At 40.5% G+C, this 4,813-nt stretch overlaps 1 pseudogene; it reads left to right on the top strand.

Annotated features, from left to right (window-relative positions):
• Positions 1-1,094: 1,094 nt before the first annotated feature.
• LOC112917909 (ADP-ribosylation factor 1 pseudogene) lies at positions 1,095-1,745 on the top strand (annotated as a pseudogene).
• Positions 1,746-4,813: the final 3,068 nt, after the last annotated feature.

Genomic DNA, 4,813 nt, shown 5'->3' with positions numbered 1-4,813 from the left:
ATTTGAAAATCAACCAGTATAATTCACTGTATTTACAAAACAAAGATGAAAAATAATATGATTGTTTCAATACTAAGAAAATAAATTGGACAAAATTGAACAACCATTAATGATTAAAATTCTTGGCAAACTACAAATAGAACTTCCTCAGTGGAATAAAGAATATTACAAAACCTACAACTGACATCATACTTAATGACTAAATGATAAGTGCTTTCCTCCTAAGATTAGGAGCAAGGTAAGGGTGTCTGCTCTCACCATTTCTTCTTCTTTTTTTTTATGATGTGTTTATTTGAGAGAGAGCACATAAGCAGGGGAAGGGGGAGAGGGAGAGAGAATCCTCAAGCAGACTCCACACTGAGCATGGAGGCTGACACAGGCAATCCCAGGATCCTGAGATCATGACCTGAGCTGAAACCAAGAGTCAATACAACCAATAGCCGCCCAGGCACCCCTGCTCTTACCACTTCTATTCAGTTTTGTGCTGAAAGTTCTAACCATGCAATAAGACCAAAATAAAAAAATAAAAGGCAAAGGATTGGAAAGGGAAAAATAAAACTGTCATAATTTATAGACAACATAATTATATATATGTTATATATATAATTATATATATAATTACATATATATACAGAAAACTTCTAAGAAATTTATTTAAAAATCATTAGAATGAAAAAAAATCATTAGAGTGAATAAATATAATAAGGCCCCAGAATATAAGATTGACATATACAAATCATTTCTATTTTTAGATATAAGCAAAAAACAATTGAGAATGAAGTTTTTAAAAATACCATTTGTATGCCAGATCAAATACATAAGATACTTAGGAATAAATCTAAACAAAGATATACAAGACCCATATACTGAAATTTCAAAAATATTGCTGAGAAAAACTAAATAAGTCTTAAATGGAGAAATACACCATGTTCATGAATTTAAAGTCTCCATGCTGTTAAGATATCAATTCTCTCAAACTGGTCTACAGAATGAACACAATAAAATAGAAATACCAGACTGCATTTTTATACAAATCAACAAGCTGCTTCAAAAATTTATGTAGAGGTGGGAGCGAAACCAATGCCTGGCTTGGAGCAGTAGCCTCGCTGCGGCCACCGAGGGTTTCTCTGGCCAGTGTTGCTCCCACCAGTCTACAGCATGGGAAATATCTTCGCTAACCTTCAAGGGCCTTTTTGGCAAAAAAAGAAATGCACATTCTCATGGTGGGCCTGGATGCTGCAGGGAAGACCACCATCCTGTACAAACTAAAGCTGGGGGAGATCGTGACCACCATTCCCACCATAGGCTTCAATGTGGAGACCGTGGAGCACAAGAACATCAGCTTCACCGTGTGGGATGTGGGTGGCCAGGACAAGATCCGGCCTCTGTGGTGACACTACTTCCAGAATACATGAGGTCTCATCTTTGTGGTTGACAGCAATGACCGGGAGCGTGTGAACGAGGCCCTTGAGGAGCTCATGAGGATGCTGGCGGAGGATGAGCTCAGGGATGCCGTCCTGCTGGTGTTTGCCAACAAGCAGGACCTCCCGAAGGCCACGAATGTGGCAGAGATCACGGACAAGCTGGGGCTGCACTCCCTGCGCCACAGGAACTGGTGCATTGAGGCCACCTGTGCCACCAGCGTGGATGGGCTCTATGAGGGACTGGCCTGGCTGTCCAACCCGCTCCGCGCCCCCCTGTCCTCACTCCCTCCTTCCACCCTGCTTTGCTCTCACGTGGTGTGAGTGCCAGAAGCTGTCTCCACGGTCGGTCACAGTGTGCTCCACCACGCTGTAAATGTGCAGACGCAGCCTGCAGCCGGGTTTTTATTTAATGTAAATAGTTTTGTGTTCCCAACAAGGCAGTTTCTGGTACTCCGATGCAATATTACTCAGCTTTTTCTATTGTACAAAGAGAATCAACCCACCGTTCAATACTGAGAAGGGATTTAGGCACACAGGGCCTCCGGGAGTGGCTGTGTGGGACCAGCCTGGCACGGCCTCCTCTGGGCATTAGGTCTATGTTGAGATCCATGTTGGTGGTTGGTTTTTAACCCAAACTCAGCGCATTTTTAAAATCGTTACAAATACAAGAAAAGGAGAACACCTGAACACACAGAAGGGAGATATGTGCCTAGTGTAGGTTCTGCAGGGGCGGCCAGAGTCCAGTCCACCAGTGGGCCATTTCCCATCGGGAACGTGAGATGGGGCAGAACTAGCCACGGTCCATTCTGCATGGTCACAATAGGGTCCCTGTGATCACTCTTGTCTCGAGTCATCCTGTATCCCCTAGTGTTTGTGCTTATACTTATGCTTACACGGCCGCCCAGGAGACAGGCTGGGGGCTGCATCACCGCTCACGGACCCCTTGGAGGGACCCAAGCCTCCCTGGGGGCAGTGTGGGCACTCTGGCTTCCTCTGGGCCGCCTGGGGTCTCACCAGCAGGAGTGCGGGCGGGCGGGCCAGTCATCCCAGGGCCTCAGCCCCCAGCCCCGGGAGCCCCTGTCTACATGTGCTTTCCCTCCCTCAGCCTTCAAGGCTCAGATCTGCCATCGAAACAACAACTCTACTGTTTTCTTTTGTATTTTGATAAACACTGAAGAAGCTGGAGCTGTTCAACTTTATCTTGGGGAAGTTCTCAGAACTGGTTTGTTTGGTGTGGTGGAACCTCTTACTGCTTTCAATACACGATTAGTAATCAACTGTGTTGTATACTTGTTTTCAGTTTTCATTTCGACAAACAAGCACTGTAATTATAACTACTAGAATAAAATCTCTTAACTATTAAAAAAAATTAATTTTTTTTAAAATTTTGTAGAGATACCAAGAATAGCCAAAACAATTTTAAAAAGAAGGTTAAATTTGGAGATCTTGCCCTACCTGATTTCAAAATTTATTATAAAGCTACAGTAATTAAGATGTGGTACCAGACTCAGAAAATAGAAGACATACCTAGGAGACAAAATACAGTGGCTAGAAATGGAGCTGCACATACATATAACTTTTTTTTTTTTTTTTTTTTTTTTTTTTTTTTGGTAAAGGCTCCAAGGTAATTTAATGGGGAAATAGAATCTTTGAACAAATAGCACAGGAACAATTTGATAACCCTATGGGAAAAAATGAACTTTAACATATACCTTCCACAATACACAGTCATTAATTTGAAATGGATCAGAGACCTGAAGGTAAAAGGTAATCCATAAAACTTTTAGAAGAAAATATAGGAAGAAAATCTTCAGAATCTTGGTATAGCCAACCAATTTTTGGAACATAGAAGGCATTTGCAAAGAAAACAAATGATAAACTGAACGTCTTCAGAATGAAGGTGTATGCTCTTAGAAAGACACCGTAAAGGGGCATGAGGGTGGTTCAGTCTGTTAAAGCGTCCAACTCTTGATTTCAGCTCAGGTCATGATCTCAAGTCCTGGGATTGAGTCTGGCATTGGGCTCCTCACTCAGGGGGGAGTTGGCTTGGCTCCCTCTCCCTCTGCCCCTCCCCCCTGCGCTCTCTCTCTCTCTCTTTCTCTGTCTCTCTCTCTCCCCCAAATAAATAAATAAATCTTAAAAAAAAAAAAAAAAAGACACTGGGAAGAAAATGTACAAGTAAGCCAGCAGCACCAGGAGGGAATATATACAAAATATGATGGGACGCCTGGGTGGCTCAGCACTTGAGTGTCTGCCTTTGGCTCAAGGCCTAATCCAGAGTCCTAGGATTGAGTCCTGCATCATGCTCCCCCCAGGGAGCCTGCTTCTCCCTCTGCCTATGTCTCTACCTCTCTTTCTCTCTATCTCTCATGAATAAATAAAAATCTTAAAAAAGATGACATCGTGCCATCTTTCAATTCCCAAATGTAAATATTATTGATAATATATTTAATATAATTTATAATAATTACAGAATATATGTAATAGAGAGTATATTTGTGACTTATGTAGCATTTGTTTTCTACTATTACATCATAATTATTCTTATTTATTTTTGAAACATTTTTTATAATTATGAAAACAAAATGTATCACATATTATATTTTAGCTTTATAAAGTACAAAATTTTTGTTATTTTGTCCAAGTTTATGTTTCAGATTAACTGTGGCCTAATAATCAAAATAAATGAACATTAAAATGCAGATTCATGTGCCAATATGCTTAAATACAAGCTTTTAAAAATGCACAATTGTTTTACATTGTTCTAGGTGTTAGCGCGCCGCCTTGTCAGTGATGAACACTGTTGCAGAATTTAAATTCTTAGCATCATGAAAAGTATGCTCAAATGATTATTCACATTTAGCTCACGATTCAGAAACAGCATTATGGTAAAATACTGCTGTTGCCTCCAAACTACACACAAAGCCCAGCTAGCTACTGAACAAAGCAACCTTCTTTAATAACTTTATCACTTTAAGTGCCGGACCTCAGCTTAACAGAGCAAATTGTGTCTTAACAATAAAATAATAATGCTTGCCATCCTAAAATCACCAAACATTTATGACTTTGAATGCCTTTTGCACATCTTAAATACCATTCATTATCCTTATTTCCCACACTATAACCTTCCTTCCGTGTAAGTGCTTAAAATGTATACTCTCTGCTTCTACCTGCTGCACCTTTCTTTGGAAACTCCAAGTCCAGGAGCTGAGAAAAATATGCTCAGCTATTAGGAATAGAAAGGAGGCTATAAATATACCTTTGCTTTCTCCACCAAAATACTACTTTTAGCTAAACTTCTTAACTCAAGAATTTCATTTTTTATTGCCTTAGCAAGGTCTGGCGTTAGCAAATTAAATGCCTGCAACCCCACTACTGGGCAGAACACC

The sequence above is a fragment of the Vulpes vulpes genome, chromosome 15 (genome assembly GCF_048418805.1).
Source record: "Vulpes vulpes isolate BD-2025 chromosome 15, VulVul3, whole genome shotgun sequence".
Taxonomy (NCBI): Eukaryota; Metazoa; Chordata; class Mammalia; order Carnivora; family Canidae; genus Vulpes; species Vulpes vulpes.
Note: the sequence above shows the minus strand (reverse complement) of the source record. Positions and strands in the feature narration are given on the sequence as shown.